The 19,884-nt window shown below is 40.6% G+C and overlaps 1 protein-coding gene across 5 annotated transcripts in view; it reads left to right on the top strand.

Moving 5' to 3' along the window:
- Positions 1 to 19,884, top strand: part of ERG (ETS transcription factor ERG) — a 235,635-nt gene that overhangs the window by 101,099 nt on the left and 114,652 nt on the right. The window lies entirely within an intron of this gene.

A 19,884-nucleotide genomic window follows, 5' to 3' on the forward strand; every position in this document is an offset into this window, starting at 1 on the left:
TCCGTCTTGTCATTTTGTTCAGAGGAGAATAGATGAATGAGAGAACAAAATGCTAACAGGGTAACAACGTCCGCAGAAAATATACACTAAACAAATGAGAAGAGACCTGAAACCATGGGAAAAGAAAGGGAAGGAAAGAAAAAAGAAAAAAAAAGAAAAAGACTGTGCCGTGGATCACGGTTTATGGCAACCCTGAGCTGAGAGCCCGCGCCTCAGCTCCGTCTCTGCAGCCGGCTTCCCTGCTCCGATACCTGGGAGCTCTGCCGCACTCAGGCACCCCCGGTCTTTCTGTGAACCCGAGGGTCTTGAGACCACACTGTCCTGCGAGGGTTCCACCTCCCGCTTAGTGACTGGAGTGACATCCCTCAGCGAGCGGACTTCTAAGAGTTCCGATTTTGTGCTCCGCGGCTCTATCACTTGCCAGAAGCGGCCGTCGGAGGCCCCCTCCCCCGCCGTCTATCCTCCCGAATATCGCCTCGGATTCACTTCCCCGCATGTCCTACCTTCCAGAAAGTGGCCACTTTTCTGTTCAGAGCGTTGCTGCTATTCTTTTCTTCGATCTTCTCTTGAGTTCGTAGGTGTTCAGAATGGTTGATCCCCATCCAGCTGAATTCCTGGGACCAGATGAAATCCAGGTCTCCTACTCCTTCGCCATCTTGCTCCTCCCCTGTGTTTTCATCTATGACACTGATATTACATATAGTGACTGTTTCTCACTTATATCTCCTCTGGGGGCAGCATTATGCATTTGGTGTCTGATTATGTACCCGAAATGCATAGTGAGTGAGAAGGTTGAGATATGGAAGAAGAAGCAAGAACCACTCAGGCACCATAAGCAAGTTTTCATGGTATGAGAACTTTCCTTTGTGTTCTTGTCTTTTGATGTGCGTACCTGAGCCCATGGGTTTGGGTCAAATTGGAAAGCTTTCACATTCTGGCCCGAGGAGTGAAAGAAATGACAGGCAGTTTCCTGGTTCGGTCCATCCTTCCAGGAATGTAAGAACACCATGGTAAAGTTGGTGACCCCATTAATGGAGCTCTGAGGAGTGTGATATCAGGGTAGACGAAGTCATGCTGTGGGAACACATGATCTCCAAATCCTAGTGGCCTAACTTAATGAGCGTTTGTTTCATGTGCTACCACATGGTCCCTGAGGCACCCGGGCTGATGGAAGTTCTGCCATCTTAGGATACCGTCCTATCAACACCTGGCTTCTGGGGCCACCTTAGCAGGGAAAGATGAGCACATAGAACTCATATCTGAACTATATGATCCTGAGGACATCAGTGACACCTTTCACTTCTGGTCTATGAACAGATAGGCCAGAGCCTGTCACATGGTCCCACATCACTGCAAGGGTTGGAAATGTCCAATGTGTCCAGGAAATTACTGAGAAATACATGAAGTTTAAAAACTTTTTTAAAAAGTAATAGTGATAACGAAATAAATAAATACTAAGGAATTTATTAGGCTTTATAAAATCCTTTGAAATAATAACAAATAAATAAAATAACTTTTCAAAATCTTCCTAAGGAATTTATTAAAAATTTTAAGCATAGTGAATTTCTGAATAACTTCCGACAGGTAGCTCATTTTCTAAACAGACAGACAAACACTTGGGCAACTGAGGATTTTAGTGCTCATTCCTAACTAAGATCCGAATGCCATAGACACTGGCTTGTCTATAGCAGAGGATAAACAAGGGTCCCCTAACCATGGGGTTTTAACCATGACCTACTCATGCCTCTGTTTATGTGACATGTGATTAATAATACTAAGTCTGAGAACAAATGCAGGAAGATTTTTTTTCAATTCAGAATTTTTAAACCATGTTCTAATTGATTATCTCCAAATCTTGTAAAAAGTGCTCAACTTTACCCCTTGAAAATTACCTCCATAGGATGGGCTGAAAACATGCTATTAAAAAGTTGGCTCCTGAGAACTAAATTTCAAATTCATCCCTCTGTTGGATCAAAACTTAACACCAGTTTTTCCCTCAGTGAACTCCAGATGAGGATGTTTCAATTAAATGTCTAGCCTCAGGACTAGATAGGTTTTGGGGTGAATTAATATACCATTAGCTGTTGCTAGATTATTGGGTGATTTAAATGTGATAATGTATCTGAAAACAATTTGTAATTAACTTATAATTACAATTTATAAGTTGTAAGCTTGATAATAGAGTGGGAGGTACAATTTTGGCACCAACACACTTTTAAAACATTTGTACCCTGCAAGTTAATAGTATTTCTAGATTTTTTTCCCCTAACTGAATAACTGGGCAAGTTTAAGAAGAACTTTGTTCTTATTATTGGAATATCAGAAGTGACCTGATTTTCTACTAGTAAAAAAGTGGTTCCATCACTGAACACTTTTTATTTAGTACATGCACCATGCTGAGCACTGCTCTTGGCCAGGGTTAAAACTGCCCGGATGTCTGAAATCCCTTTCCACTGAGAGCCTTCATTCCGGCGGGGGAGGTGGTTCCCAAGGTAATTAAGTAGGATGCATGGAAGGTGTTGAGTGAGATGAGGAAAAATTGGGCAGAGAAAAACAGGGGGTGCAGGAAAGAAGGAGTTGGGGTTTTTCCTAAAGCGGCAGCAAGCCTGCAGAGAAGGCACAGTCTGAGCGATTATTTGTAGAAGGTGAGGGGCACCTGGGCATATGAATGAATGGGGGAAGATGCCTTCCCAGCACAAGGAACAAGGACAAAGGCGCAGAGGTGGCCTTGTGCCTCACATGTGGGAAGAACCAGTGAGCAATAATCCCTGACCCAGCCATTCAAGGGAGTCCTAGGCAGCCATTAAAATAACAATGTAAAGCTCTATGTATCCACGTGGAAAGATAGTCATAATATAATTAACGAAAAAAGCAGATTTTTGAAATGATGTACCCAGAAAATCCCGTTATTTTTGGCAAAAAAAATTTTACACACCACTATTTGTCAAACGTACACTTGGAAACATAACTGAAAGGAAATAACTCAAAAGGTTGACAATGATTTCCTTATTTCCTTTAGACCTGAAAAGTTTGCTATGAATTTTAATTGGAACACAGACTTGGTATTCAAAGACCATTCTATTGTTAATGCTAATATCCTGGCGCAGCTGAATATTTTAGCTAAATCTTGCCAAGAAGGATATTCACAAATGAATTAAACTAAACTCAATAAACAATCATTTTTGAAAAAGTTCGCTACAGCTTCCTAGAGTATGTAATACCAAACAACCTGTTTTTGGTTGAATTATGTCCCCATGAAATTCACACGTTGGAGCCTAATCCCCTCAGCGCATCAGAACATGACCTCGTTTAGAAATAGGGTCACTGCATATGTAATTAAGTTAAGATGAGGTCATACTGGAATAGGGTGGGCCCTAATCCAGTAGGACTAGTGTCCGTATCAAAAGGGGAAATTGGGAGACAGACAGACAGACAGACACATGCACGTATGCACGCATGCATAACACGGGGAGAATGCCACATGAAGGTGAAGATGGAGATCCAGGTGATGCATCTACAAGCCAAGGAACACCAACAATTATCAGCAACCCTGAAGCCAGGAGAGGGACATGGAGCAGATTCTCCCTCACAGCCCTCCGGAGGAACCAGCCCTGCTCACCTCATGCTCAGACTCCTGGCTCCAGAACTGTGAGACATTCCTGTTGTTTGGACCACCTGTCTGGGCTTCTAGGGCCATCCCAGGAAACTAATCCACAACCCTACTGGGAGCGAAGTCACTTAATAATCAGGAGACTACATGGTGCCCAACTCCTTGGCATGCTGAAGAAAATTCTGTAAAATCACACGTTATTGAGGTCACATTTAGGTTTTATCGGGGTACCTGTTGAGTCACCTTTGACCTCAAAGCTTTTTTGGGCAAGCCATTCACATCATATTCAGTTGCCCCTTGGTCTTTAACAGATCCTGCTCTCTGTGGAAAGTTCCTCCTTTCCTTGGCGTCCCTCCTAGAGAAGTGGGGCTGGGACCCCATTTACAAGGAGCAGAGGCAGACAAGGCCATGGGTGCCCTTTCCGTCAGCCAGAATCAGGGTGCCCTCTTCAGACACTCACTGTGACCACAGTCCTGTTTATCATCTGTGGCCGCCAACATGCTGGCTGGGAAGTTGATATTCTAAGGAATGATCTGGGGATTATTTAGCCAGTCATTCCTCAGTGTTCACCGAGCATTATCCTTGTACCAAGCACGCAGGGAGTTACCTTTCACAAGGGTTTCCAACCTGGAGGACAAGTTAAACATGATTCCCTGGCCTGTCTCAGAAGTTCTGATTCCAGAAGCCTGAGGAGGGAGCCTGAGCATTTCTTTTCCAAGAAACCCCCAATGTAGCAAATGCTGGCCTTCCAGGACGACCCCACACTCTTGTCCTCAGGCCAGGTGGAAATTTCTTCCCACAGCTTCAGTTTAATATGGCGGCCTTGAATTTCCCCGCAGGCAAGGGTGGGGCAGGCCCTGTGTCTGTTCCTGCCCGGGACTTTGCTCGCTGGGCTGCTCCCTGTCTCTCCTGGAAAATGACTCTCAGATATGAGGATGGAGATCAGTGGACTCTCTTACTATATAAACTGGTGGATTCTGGCAGATGGTGAAAATTCCATGTCATCGTCTAATAAGATGCTCAGAACGAGGATTTTTCTTGATTACTATGGCCACAGTCAGAATACTTCACATAATTTTCCAATTCTTTATGTTTTTTTTTTTTTTTGCTGCTTCATTTTATGCCTTCCCATGTCTTAATAACATTAATATACTTGTACTTTTTTAAAAAGTAACATTTCTAGGGCGCCTGGGTGGCTCAGTTGGTTAAGCGACTGCCTTCGGCTCAGGTCATGATCCTGGAGTCCCGGGATCGAGTCCCGCATCGGGCTCCCTGCTCGGCGGGGAGTCTGCTTCTCCCTCTGACCCTCCTCCCTCTCATGCTCTCTGTCTCTCATTCTCTCTCTTGCAAATAAATAAATAAAAAAAAAATTAAAAAAAAAAAAAGTAACATTTCTAATACAAAGTTAATAATGGTAGACCTTTTAGTAAATACAGTTAGTAAAAAGAGAAATTAAACCCTCTTTGGCCCCATCACACAGAAGTAATATCTACTGATATTTTTCAGTATTAGTCTTTTAGTTAATATGTTGATTTATTTTAATCAAGTTATATTCCTTACATGTGAAATAAGAAATTTATTTTAAAAATTAAACAAAATGATTTAAATTACTAAAATGAAAAGTTGTTCACTTGGAATGTTATTAATTGCTCCATCTGTTTGTCAGTATAATTATGAGTACCTTTTTCTGCCATGACATAGTCCCTGGTGACATTGTATAGACTCCCAATATAGCCTTATAGTCTTGCTTTGACTCTTCGAGGTAGTCTCCAGATTTTTTGCCATCACAGACAGAATTGTGATCCACATTATGGTAGATAAAGCTAATTTATCTAGCATAATATTTTACAAATGGACTTCAGTGAGAGAGAGAGGTGCAGAGGTGGTTGCAGTTCTTTTTTAATCGCCTCTGGCTCAGGGTTCCTGCTTCTAGGGAATTTGGTCCATTCATGGATTATGCTACTTCCACAGGCCAGAGAAGAGAACATCACTTTCCTTGTGTTCCCGTGCACTGGGAGTGTAACAGGCCACATCAGTGAACCTCTCAGTCCTTCTCTTCTTCAAGACTTCTCTTGCAATCCATGTGTCTTCGAGCTCACACCCCCCACCCGAGAGTTTACCGTTTTCCCCACAGTAGTCAACATGGTGTTATGTTCAAGAAATAGAATCTGAGTATATCTCTGTTGATTTCATGCCTTAAGGAAAAAACGAGCTGGATATTTGGCTCACCCCTGTGGCTGGCTCCTCGGGCTTCTAGTCTACCACCTTTTCATACCCACAGACCCATATCTCAACCAAAGATATGAACTCCGGAAGGACTGGGGAAGGCCGTGAGACTTCAGGCTTGCTTTCTCCTCTTTTTTTTGCCAGTTCCTGTGAGCCATTGGAGGTGGGAGGTGTGTGGGCATCACTTTTCCCAAGGATATAGTTAATGCCTCTGATTCTCCGTGAAAAGCTGTGGCCGAAGTCAGTGAAGTAGCAACAGTTAGGAAGCAAAGTCAGTGGGATCTCGGAGCTGGGTTACTTGGAGGGGTTGAGGTTGTGAGATGGCTCACGACCGGCTGCTTTATCTTGGCTCGGGGACTGAGGGCTGTGGGGCGCATGGAGGGAAAGCACGGAGGACCCCGCTGCTCTCCATTTGGATCACGTTTCATCGAAGTGCTAGGGTTCCTCCAGCTGAGCCGTCTGGCGGGCATTTGGATGCACAGACCCGAATCAGAGGAGGGTCAGAGCTTGGGCAGCCGTGGAAGGCAGCAGTCTGCGAGGCAGGGACCACCGTGAGCGTGAACGTGGCCTTTCACAGAGAACGAGGGCAGGGAGCTGAGAGCGTGAATGCCGGAGGCCAGGTGGTGGGACAGGTGCGAGGAAGGAGATGTGAGTGGGGTCACCTTCACTGCCCATGATTTCATCCACATCACACCGGCAGAGATGGCTCTTGGGAGTTCTCTTGGGTCGTCTTTACTCATTTTCTTGGAATATATGAAATAAATTTCCCCTTTAGTTTTTAAAATTAAGTTCTGATCTTTTGCTATAATTACAAGTGCTATTAACTCTGCCTCAACCTCTACTCCTTCTGATTGTGGCTTAATGTGGAAAGCAGCATGCATACCTTCTACGATGATGGTCCTTAATTTGTGACTTTTGGTCTCATTGTTTGGAATTAGCATGAGCTCTTGTGCTTTGCACCAGTTCTGTATTTTTTTTAGGAAGGATTTCAAACAGAAGAGGCCGAAGTTATTTCCCGAAGTGCTGAGGTTGACATCTCTCCTTAAAGACTTTTAAATATTTCCAAAATAAGGGACACTGTTTTTGGCTCTGGAGTTCCTTGCTTTTTGGGGGCTTCCTCAGCCAGGTGGTTCCTCTCATGGAAGAAAATGTATGTAACCTCTTATCATCTCTCCTGTAATTTGGAGTTTCTAATAACAACATTTTGTTATCAGGGATCTTTGGCTTCTTATATTTTATTTTATTTTTATTTATTTTTTATTCAATCAGCCAACATACCATCATTAGCCTCAGATGTAGTTTTCCACAATTTATCAGCTGTGTATAACACCCAGTGCTCATCACGCTTCTTACATTTTAGACATGCAATGATATTTTGGAAAATGCTCCAGAATGGAGCGGGGGCAAGTCAGCAGCAGCTCTGTTCGGGTGCGGCTGGTTGGGGTGACTGAGGCTGTGGGATTTGGGTGCAGGTAGCTCATTCAGCTTCGTGCCTGTTCTGTCTCATCGTTTGAAATGACCGGCAAAGAGTTATGTCTACGAAGACATTGACTTTCTTCCCAGAGAGCAATGGTTGTTGCCCTTTCTCGTCCAGGGTCAACGAGGTGCTGCCACTTTGTGATATATTTGAATTTATTCTTTGTTTATAGAAACTCAAGCCAGAAAGACTCATACTTTTGGCAGATGATTAAAGCCATTTAAATTAGATTTTTGACACTGTAATTAAATGTGAGCACAAATCAAATAACGCATTCCATATTCCTTCCAGTGGGGAGGGCTCAGGAGCTGGGTAGCGCGTCGCTGTCTAGCTTGGGTTAGGTCTCTGGGATTCCAGAGAAAGCTTTGATTTGTAAATGGTTGGGTTGAACGGTGCCTTCCAAAATATATCTTTTAGAGGTATGAACTAACAAAATAAATGAAAGAAAATTGGATTAATTTTAATAATTCTGCTGCTTTGATTCCAAATCCTTGAACACCTACAAAAACAAAGTGCCTTTTAAAAGAGGAGCCTTGCCTTTGGATACTGGAACTCTCTGTTTCTGTTTATGGGCAGGAGGAGGCAGATGTATATTTTTAGATGGATGGAGGCATCCAGAGAAGAGTGAAGGTACCTGAGAAGCTTTTCCAGGGTGCTGGTCGGAGATCACTGGGCGTCTTGGGGCTTCCAGAGTGAATTCCTTTCGAATTATGTTTTTGAAACCAGACTCAGGCCCCTTCTGCTATTGATTGTTTTCATATGAAATAACATTGAAATCCAGTAGCAAATTGGGGCTAGATATAGATGAGTATTCCACATGGGTAGCTGGGATTTTACTGAGAATTACAGTAATGAATGGCGTGAGGATCAGACCCAGGACAGAAACCAAGGGTGGAAGCTCAGAGGGGTAGGTGGGGATGACCGCCCGTTTTCTGCTCAGGGAGAGCTTTGTTGCAAATCTGGCCCTGCCTCTATGTTCTGACCTTAGATAAAGGACTTAGTCTGTCTAAGCCTCAGTTGATTCATCTGTAAAGTGGGAAGAATAGCACACAGTCCATAGGATTCTGGCAAGAGTGAACTCAGATGATTAATGTATATAAAGCATTTACTGTGATTCCTGGCATATGATGAATTAGTGGTGTATGTCATTATTATAACAACCAACGCCACTCTCCAGGTGAAGTAGAAAAGAGAAGGTGTTTTCTTAGAAATTTTTTTTTCCGAGTATTTTTGAGGGGAGATGTCAGTGACAGATGCTCATTGGAATGTTTACTATAAACACAGACTTGGTGTTATAGAAGATGTATCAACAATAACACTGCTGTTTTGATTCTATGAAAAGGTACAGGTTCAACATAACGGATTGTTATCCGTGACAGACAACCAGTGATTGGATAATTTATTTAAAAAGACTGAGGGCCCAGGCAAGAGCTACTTAGAAAACATAAGCAGAATATAAACATTAACCCATATTATTTTTAGCATCCCTCCCCCACCTATGTGTGTTTTTTAAAGAACTTTATATAGGCCATATTTCAGGGAGGGAACCTGGAAGCGTGTGATCCAATGGCATTTAATGAAATGATTTTGAATGGAAAACCGTTCTCACCCGGACACAAAGCCTCCTTTGATAAAACATTGTGCAGAGCCAAAGTTGCTCCCACGTAAGAAATAACTACCCTAGCTCATATGGAACAACTCATTTCTTCCCCAAACATATTTTATGTCCAAGAGAAATAGATTAATAGAGCTTATACCTTCTTTTTTTGTTGTTTTATTTCCATCGTATCGTATCTAAACAGATTGTTAAAGCGAGATTGCTCAGGTTTCTACTGAAAAGTCACATGAGAATAACAGCTGTCTTTGAAATTGACTTACAAAATACTGAAATAAACAAGAATTTGCTTATTCCTTTTGTCTGGTCTGAAATTGATTTATGAGACAGGACCTTTATTGAACTTTGTTAAATACCTGGGAAACATTTGATCAAAGGTTCACATTGAGATGTGAAGCCCTATGTAGATGATTGCTTGATTACAATGAAATATTTTGACATGCTTGATCCACACCATAAACTGATAATTAAAAATAGTTGGAGTGTTTTAACATTACTAGTAGAGCAGTTATGGCCAAATCCGTTTTATAACTTTCAAGTAGCTTTTATTGATTGTAACTTTACACAATCATTTGTCATATTGTAAGTAAGAGAATACAGTTCATGTATGGATTTTTAATTTATGACATCCTCTTCTTCCCATACCAATATAATCCATCTTTTCAAATGTTAGTAAATCAAGACAAAACCTTTTATTAGTAGATTTATAGATATAATAAGAAAAAGGAAACCAAAAATGCGTATTTTGTAAAGACCATTACTTCAGAAGTAAATCCTACCTTGCATTTTAGAAAAGGACAAATCTTGTTTTAGATATTTTAATTTAATAACTATGTTTGAGCAAAATTTATATATGAAACAGGCCATGCTTATACCTCTTCTTAAAGGCAAACCTTTTTTTTTTTCTCAGCTTATTCACGGGGAGGAGACCACATATGAAACATTATTAATGCTACTCTAGGTATAGATTTAAGCAGTTTTTCTGTAAGAGAAAACTCTCTGTTTTCATATGGTGCTATCTGTAATTATTGTACAGAACACAAATTATCACCCTTTACACTGAGAACTTGAGCTGACCTGAGGCCTAATTATTACCTTTACCTAGAGATATCAGAGTTTCATTCAGGCGGTGTTTTTAATATTCAAACCACAAATTGTAAATATTTGATCAAGAATATCACAAGTAAGGGTGCCAAGATCTGCACATGCTTATCTGAGCAAACTTACGATGATCATAACTACCAAATTAAGTCCATTCGCTTGGGAGTTCCCAGTAGGCTGACTCCTGCCTGCTCAGAGGTGCTCTGTCATCCTTATGCCTAATTTAGGCGGCAAATTCCTGCATTTTTTAAGTCGCTCCCTATTTTATTTTAGCTTCCAAAATTTAAAACCTGAATTACGGTTTCCTAAAAGCAAATTCAGTGAACCATCATTTGTATCGTGTTTTTTTTTTTTCTCATTTGATTCACACACAGTGATGCTTCACATTGTATTTATATGGACCATACCCTTCCTGATAACCCTGAGTATTATTCTTTTTTTTTTCTTTTTTTTCTGAGTATTGTTCTTAATTTAAATTCCACATTTTGTCTTTTTGTAAGTTTTCTTTTTTATGAGCTGCTCTTGTCCCAGAGTACCTTTTTATTTCCTTTTGAGATAGCATCCTATTAGTGTTTCTGGATGTGAAATGTGGATTTAGAAACACATTGCTCATGGATTCCTGTTCTCACCTCCGTCTTTAGAACCATCTCCTCCTGGGTCATGGGCTGGGACTTTGGGCAAGTTACTTAACTTCTCTGTGCCTCCATACATTCAGCTATAAAATCTGGCTAATAATAGACACACCTATTAAGTTTTTGTGATGATTGGCCCACATAATAGTCACTGCACTTTGAGCTGCTGAAGGTTGCCTGAGAAAACACGCAGAACAGTGCTGGCTGGTCTCTAAATCTTCGACCACAAATCTCCAGTGGTCACTCAGCGCTGCTGCCAAGTCCTGCCCTGCCCCGAGGTCATAGGCTGCCTCTTCTTTTCTCTGTTCAGCTTCTAAGTGATAGAGAAGCTCACGACCCAGCTTCATTCACCTCTTCTTTGTCGTCTAACTCACCTCTCCCCCCACCGCTAAAAAATGTGATCCCAGCACGTGGCTTAAAAACCACCTACGTTTCAACGATCCACACAATCTTGCCTCCCTGTTGATCACCCTCTCCTAACTGGAATCTCGACATGCATGTTTATAAGTGCCTTCGACTTTGAGTACAAATCCTGATCTGCCCTCCCTCTACTAGAATTTTCCAAGTCTCTCCCAACTCTGGAAAGTGCAAACACTATCTTCCTGGTCACTAAGGCCAGGCATACAACAAAACAATGACCAGAGACCACAGATCATGTCTGGTTTTCTTTCCTTTACTTTCTACCTCCAGTGTAGCAGCCCCGCCTGGCGATTCTTCCTCCAGGAGCTCCTGGTCCCTCATCCCTTACCGGGTGGTGCAATGGCATCTTAGCTGGGTTCTCCCAGCTTCTGTCTCGTGTGTTGACCAACCTTTGCTTTGTGTGAGTCAGATCATAGAGTCTCTATATGTTCTTGAGCCCCAGTGGCTTCCTGCCATACTGGGGTAAGTCCAAAGCCCTCAGTGTGATCTGGCTTTTGCCCACCTTGCAGACGCAGGATGAAATTACTCTGCCCTGGCTCACAGTGCTCCAGTCCTCTGTCTGTTTCTCTGATGTGCCAAGCTTATGCCTGGCTGGGGAATACCGAACTAGCTGGTCGCTCGCTCGGAGGGCTGCTCCTCGGCATCTATAAAAGGCTCTGATTTGTGGTCTGGGTTTTAAATGAACACCATCTCCTGGGTGAGGGCCCTCGCGGAGGTGACCCTCGTCAAGGAGTGGTGAGGGTCATGAGAAGTATTTATGATGCTCCCTACTTCCTCCCACCTGGAAAAAGTGGAACTGATACATGCGTGCAAGGCAAAATTACCCCTTTTTCACTGCCAGACCCCGAGTTTCCTGTGGCTGCCTGTAAAAGTATTCCTCATGTGAAAGTTTTGATCTGCTGGCCTGAAGAGAAAATGTAGCTCTGCAGCTTTCTCTTTCCTCATTCCTTTCTCCCTCCCTCCCTTCTTTCTTTCTCCCTCCCTCCCTCCTTTCTTTCTTTTTTTCTTTCTTTCTTTCTTTCTTTCTTTCTTTCTTTCTTTCTTTCTTTCTTTCTTTCTTTCTTTCTTTCTTTCTTTATCTCTCTCTCTCTCTTTCTTTCTTTCTTTCTTTCTCTCTCTCTCTTCCTTCCTTCCTTCCTTCTTTCAAAGAGGGGACTATGTAAAAGGTAATTTACACAAAATGCTTTCTATGACCTGATCTGAGTCTCTCTTGTTTGGAAACTGATCGGATGGCAAAGTGTTTCTCGATTGTTCCTTTCTCCCAGATCAGGGTCTCTGTCCTGATTTATATCCTCCCCATGTAGCCAGATACAACGTTATCAGCGAGAACAAGAGAATGCTTGCCTAACATCTAATATCTCATGGTTACGCACACCTTTTTATTAGTCTTTTAAAATTTTAAAGTGTAACACACAGAGGAAAGTACCTGAAAAAGACACATACACCATGATTAATTATAATACAGGAACAGACTCACCTGTTCCCCACCCCATCCTCGCTCCTCACTCTAAGGTAAATATTATCTTAAATTTTTGATCATTGCTTCTTTGCCGTTCTTTGTACTTTCTCATCTAAATGTGCACACCTAGTCACTATAGTATAGCTTTGCCTCATTTTTAATCTTTATATAAAAGGAATTGAGCCTGAGGATCATGATGGCTTACCCTTGTGCTAACCCTCAGGACTTCATCACCCTTTAGCGCTTACTAAATTCTCCCCTGACCTTCGTAAGTTCTTTTGTGAAACTCTCTCCTGTTACCTCTTTGAATAGAGTGTTTTCTCTAAGAACCCTGACTCATATCTTCTAAACCCCAGCTGCATGTGCAAGTTCTCGTCACTCCATATCTTTGCCAAAAAGTGTTGTTAGTCTTCTTCGTTTTAGACATTCTGATGTATGTGTTCTGTTCTCTCATTGTGGTTTTAATTTGCATTTCCTGGATTAATAATGAGGTGGAAGACTTTTTCATATATTCAGTGGGCATTTGGAGCTTCTCTTATGAATGACTGTTCAGTTTTCTTCCCAGTGTTTCCACTGGGTTGTGTGTCTTCTTATTGATTTACAGGTATTCTTTACATATTCTGGATATGAATAGTACGTAAGATGTGTTAAGAATATCATCTCTCCCTCCATTGCTTGCTTTTTTATTCTCTTAGTAGTGTCTTTTGATGAAAAAAATTTCTTAATTTTTTCTTAATTATTAATGAAGTTCAATTTATCAGTCTTGCCCTTTATAGTTAGTGATCTTATGCCTTATTAATAAAATCTTTCCCATCCCAAAGTCACGAAGCTACCTTTTTATATTATGTTGTAGAAACTTTATTGTTTTGCCTCACATTTATATTTATAATTAGTCTGGAATTAATTTTTGACTCTTGATGGAATCGGTTAGTTGTCAGGTTGCTTTTTTCCATATGGATATCCTGTTTCTCCAGCATGATTTTCTAGAGATTTCTTCCTTTCTTCACTGCTCTCATGCCACCTTTGTCATGAACGGTGTGTTCATATGTGTGTAAATCGGTCTCTGGGCTGTCTTTTCTTTTCCATTGTTTTGTTTGTTCATACCTGTGTGTGAATACCACTCTGACCTAATTACTGTGCCTTTGTAATGATGTTGGATAGAACAAGTTGTCCTACCTCACCCTTCTTTCAGGGCATCTATTCTAATTATTGACCCAGGGCATTTCTACATAAATTTTGGAATCACTTTGTCAAGTTTTACAAAAATCTTGTTGCAATTTTGATTGGCTCTACATTGAATCTCTTGGTCAGTCTGAAGAGAATTGACATCTTTACAGGATTAAGTCTTTCATTCCATGAATATGGTATAGTTATCCATTTATTTAACCCTTCTTTCAATTATGTTTTGTAGTTCTCTGTGTGGAGGTCCTGCACATCTTGTACTAAATTTATTCCTGTATTTTAAGATATTTTTGATGCTAATGAAAATAGTATTGTTTAAAATTGTATTTTTTATTAATGATATATAAAAATAAAACTGAGTTTTCTATATTGACCTATGGCTAGCAAACTTCCCAAACTTATCAATTCTAATGATGTATTTCTAAATTCTCTTGGATTTTCTAGGTAAAAAAACGATTATCATCTGCAAATAGTTAAGGTTTTATCTATTTTCCCCTAATCTCCTGGCATTTTACTTCATTTTCTTACCTTATGTATTGACTAGGACCTCCAGTACAATTTGTGATATATGTGGTGATAGTGAGCCTCTTTGTCTTTTCTCCTAGGATTGAATCTCAGTGTTTCATCATTAAAGTATGTGGCTTACTATAAGGTTTCATAGATACCATTTATGAGATTGATAGTTCCCTTTTATTTCTAATTTACTAAGAATTTTTATCATAAATCAATATTGAATTTTATTAAATGTTTTTCCCTCTTTTATTTGAGATTGCCACATGATTTTTCTCCTTTACAATTTAAATTCAATAATTTACATTGATTGAAATAGCCCTACAGTCTTAGAATAAACTGAACTTCGTCATTAGTATACATTATTCTGTTTCATATACTGTTGGATTTGGTTTTCTGAGATTTTGTTCAGTTTATTTTGCATCTGCTTTTATGTGTGAGATTAGCCTATAATTTTTCTTTCTCATAACATCTTAGTCACATTTTGAGTCAAACTTTTCTTTTTTTCTGTAATCTAGAACAGTTCATATAAGATTGGCATTAGTTCTTCCTTAAATGTATGTTAGAATTTGCTGTTAAGTCAGTCTGGGCCTGGAATGTTCCTTTTTCCATTTCTCTAGTTTTCTTTTGGGAAGGTTTTAGATGATTAAATCAATGTCTTTAATAATTCTAGGAGTTCAGATTTTGTCTTTTTTCTTTGGAACTTTTGACAAATTATATTTTTCAAAGATTTTATCTATTTCATCTAAACTTTCACATCTGTTGATAGGAAATTGTTTATAATGTTCTTTTATAATCCTTCTAAAGTCTGTAAGATCTGTAGTAAGGGCTCCTTTTTCATTCTTAAGCTATTTTTACCTTCTCTCTTTTTTTCCTTAATACTCACCAAGGACTGGGGCGCCTGGGTGGCTCAGACGGTTAAGCGTCTGCCTTCGGCTCAGGTCATGATCCCGGGGTCCTGGGATCGAGTCCCGCATCGGGCTACCTGCTAGGCGGGGAGCCTGCTTCTCCCTTCTGCCTCTGCCTCTCTCTCTCTTTCTCTCTGACTTTCATGAATAAAAAAAAAAAAAAAAAAAAATACTCACCAAGGACTTATAAATAACTTATCTTTTCAAAGATTTGACTTTATTAAGCTCCTCCACTGTATGGTCATTCTCTATTTTATTAATTTTACTCATATCTTTGTTATTTTCCTCCTTTTTTCTTTGTTTTTTCCTAACTTCTTAAGATTAATACCTTCGCCTCTTCCATGTAAGGTATTAGCTACAGAAACAGTAACATAATTGTTTAATCTAGCTCATATTGACCACTTTTTATTTTCAGAACCAAACCTGGTTCAAGTGAGAATTAAGATACACATAATTTCTACAGGCATCTCTTCATGTAATGTCATAAAATGTGTTCTAATCAGAAGCATTTTATGTCAGGTGTCCTTTGGATTGTTCTTGTGAGTCCTCATTGCTCAAATGAATCAGCAACAAATACCTGTCTGTAGCTGTCAAGATATTTCCTCACTCTGACACAATTTTTTCAGAATAATCTTAGCCTATAGTTTCTTTGTACCTTCCGTTTTGAACCAAATCCTTTACCCAAGTTTAAAAATTTTATTCCTAAAAGATTTTGTCACTTTTTTCCTACCATTTGAACACATGCTAATTGCATGGGACCCAATTAAAATTTAATTTCCCTCAAGAAGCTTTTACCAACAAGTCTTACTATTTTACAAACTTTTTTTTTTTAAAGTAGGCTCCACGCCCAGTGTGGAACCCAATTCAGGGCTTGAACTCACAACCCTGAGATCAAGACCTGAGCTGAGATCAAGAGTTGGATGTTTAACCTACTGAGCCACCTAGGTGCCCTATGTTTGGTAATTTTTTGAACTTAATATACCTGGAACATTTTCTACGTGGTGAATTTAGATTGTCTCATTCTTCTTAATACTGTGTAATATGTTTATCTAGCCTTCGATTGATAGATGTTCAACTTACTCTCATTTTTTAACTATTACTAAAAGAGTGCTAGAGTGAATATTCTTACACCCATGTCTTTGTTTATTGAGACTGTTTCTAAAAGGTGGATTTCCAGAATAGAAATTGCTGAGTGAAAGGACAAATTATTTTTTGATAAGATCTTAATCTTCATTCCTAATATACATGAATGAGAGTGCTCTTTCCTTCACATCCTTACTAGTGCTGCCAAAATGAAACTTTTTCATTTTTGTCATATGGATAGGCCCAAAATATTATTCTTTATTTTGATTTTCTTTAACTTCTTTTAATATTTATTGGATAGTTTATAAATGGTGAGATCTTGTGAGAGTGACTTACTTTTATCCAAATTCTGGTTTTTCAAATCACTCACCCTTCTTTTGCCTCTAGCAACTACCAGTCTGTTCTCTGTATCTATGAGTTCAGTTTTGTTTTTTTAAATACTCCACGTGTAAGTCAGATCATACAGTATTTGTCTTTCTGTGTCTGATTTATTTCACTTAACATAAGATCCTCAAGGTCCATGCATGCTTTTGCAAATGTCAGGATTTCCCTTTTTTTTTTTTTTTATGGCTGAGTAATATTTCACTGTCTGTATGCACCACCTTTTCTTTATCCATTCATCGGTCCCTGGACTCGTACGTGGTTTCTATGTCTTAGCTGTTGTGAACAACACTGCAGTCGACATGGCAGGAAGGTGTAGATATCTTTTCAAGAGAGTGGATTCCATTTTGTTGGGTTAAACACCCAGAAGTGGGACTGCTGGATCATAAGGTAGTTCGTTTTTTAATTTTTCAAGGAGCTTCCATATGGTTTTCCGAAGTGGCTGTGTCAATTCACATTTCCATCAGCAGTGCACCAGGGTTTCCTTTCTCCACATCCTTGCCAGCACTTTTATTCTTTCTTTTTGATAATCGGCATCCTAGCAGGTGTGAGGTGATATCTCACTGTGGTTTTGATTTGCATTTGCCTGATGATGAGTGTTGTTGAGCACTTTTCCAAGTTTTTTTTTTTTTTTTTTATATCATGTCTGTTGGGATGTCCAATACACACTCTTGTTTGAGCACCAGCTCTCTGTTATGTAATGGTTTTTGGATCAATACATCTCATCCCATAATACACTTTCCAGTTGGCTGACAGTCTGTCATTAATACACAGCCTAAATTATATCGCGAAGCTGGTCAAATTGAATTGCTTTGTTCCAGTGTTTCTCAATTGGCGTGATTTTGACTCCATCCTCATGGACATTTAACAATGTGTGAAGACAGGTTTGGTTGTTATAACTAGGGGTAGGGGAGGGGCTATTGGCAGCTAGCGGGCAGAGGCCAGGGATGCTAGCAAACATCCTTCAATGCACTGGACAGCCCCCCCCCCAAAAAAACAAAGAATTATCCAACCCAAAATGTTGACAGTGCTGAGGCTGAGAACCCCTGTGGTCTGTTCCAAATAACATTTTAGTGCTTTCATGGTTTGCTCTTTCATAAATAGACTCTATCTCATCTATTCTGAGGCACATGTTTATTTTAAAAAATTGGGATGTGTCTTACAACTGTTGGATAAGAAAATATTGTGACTAATTTTGTTGGGCAGAATTATTTTTTCTTTCCTTGTGATGCCTTAGATCATGCATGACATCTACCGTCCACAGTCTCCCATCAATGAAATGTGGTAATATGATTATGTCTTCTCATTTTCCAGCTATATCTCTGCATCAACGTAATTTCAGTGGAAGATGAGGAAGTCCTGTGTCGCATGACGATGTCATTGCTGTATTGATAGTTGTAAAAAAATCAATCAATGTCTAGCCTTGCATCTATACTCATTCCACCTTGTGTCTGCTTTCAGGCAAAAAACAATATTCAGTGTCTGAAACAATTTTGTATTTGATTTTATGTTAAAAGAGTTCCTCTTGGATTTAGCAGATTAGACATAGTATCGATAGAATGTTCAAATTTAGTGCAGAATGATTGATTTCTTCATTTGGGGAGTTATGAATCATTTCTGTATCTATTGATTTTTCTCCTTCGCATACATTCGTTACTTTTAAATTCAGGAAGATGGTTGGAAATTAAAACGGTTTCCATGCTCAGGAAGCATTTCGGATGGCTGGATTTCCCTGCGAAACCTCTGTTTTCTTACTTACCAACAGTCTAATAATTCACTTAACTCTGCACTTCCTGGTGCTTGGGAAAAGGTAACAACAGGAACATCGAATTTTCGGCATAAATTCTCCCCTTCTCGATGGTGCTTTGTTAAAGGCGATGAGCACCTAAGCTGGAACAGGCTCGGTTCACAGCTGCACAATTGAGTGGGGACAGCGTTTATTCCTGGCTCCTATCGGAGAAAATCTGTATGTGTTCAGAAGGAAATGGACTTTAATGCGTACTGTCAATTCTTTTTTGCACTTGTAAGTGAGAAAAAAATTAGAAAGTTAAAGGGTGGCAGTTTTGAGTTATTAAGAATGGTCTGGATTAGCCTCAACTTCCATGGGTCAGCACAAGGTGGCCACTGATGCTTCCCATATGCTTGTGGTTTATAGTCACTAACAAAGAAGCACAAGGTATGTATAGCCTCATTGTTAGTGGTTTCCCTGCTCTTTTACAGACAAAGAACCCCCCACTCCAAAGGTACTGCAATACTTCTAACTCCAATTTACAGATTAGGCAAAAACCTCTCAGGTTAGGGGTCATTTCAGGCAGTTGAAAAATGTCTTTGTGAACTTCCCAGTTTTCTGGCTGTTAAAGAAAATAATACAATAAAAAGAGCTCCCCCGTGCAAGAATTCCATAAAACAGAGCGGCATGCGAGACACATTAATGGTTTCCATTCCTGATGAAACGTTCGAAACAGCTTTCAGTAACAGGGAATCCAATATCCCCGATCCGAATGTCTCAGCGTCTGGGAGGTGAGGTCTGGGTGCTCCGGCTTGCTGGGACCAGGAAAGGCGCTTCATCCACAAGAATTCCTATGTGAGTTTAAAAGCAAGAGAACTTACCTTCTTTTAAGAAGCCTCATGGATGTTGGGGGAGAAATTCCACCAGGACGGCTGCTTTTGTCCGGCTCTTTTTGGGGGCAGGAGCATCCTGGACTGTGGTTCTGGGAGACGGAGCCCCACTGTGTGTCCCTGAGCGTCTCACCCCGGCCCATGTGGAGCTCTAGTGCAGCGGGTGGCTGGGCCCACCATGTGGCCTTCCAGATGGCTCTCATTACGGTCAGAACTGACCGATGGGAGCCCCCGTGGCATCCTGGAAGCCTGAGAGACTGCACGGGGGACAGAGCCCCTGGTTTCCAGGAGCTAATGTTTCAAGGGAAATAATAACACCTTCCAAACACTGGGGCTTTTCTTTTTAGTAACTGGGGGTAATGAACCCTCTCCCTCTGCTTCTCATTTACCAGCCCCGTTTCTGTAGGAGTCACAGAGGGGAAATTAAAGCTTTCCCACGTCTCCTTGGGAAAGTAACCTAAGGTTGATGGGCAGAGATGCTTCCAGAAAATGGGAACAGGGCACCAGCAGGAGGAAGGCTGGGGCAGGGACTGAGGAGGGAAGTCACAGTGGGGCGGCGGGGGGCCCTACTCTGGGGGGCTCAGGTGACCCCAAGATACATGTATCTGTAATGAGCAGAGAGGAAGTGGGGGGAAGAGGGGAGGGAAGAGCTCCTGATGTT

This window comes from Halichoerus grypus, chromosome 1, assembly GCF_964656455.1.
Source record: "Halichoerus grypus chromosome 1, mHalGry1.hap1.1, whole genome shotgun sequence".
In the NCBI taxonomy this organism is placed as follows: domain Eukaryota; kingdom Metazoa; phylum Chordata; class Mammalia; order Carnivora; family Phocidae; genus Halichoerus; species Halichoerus grypus.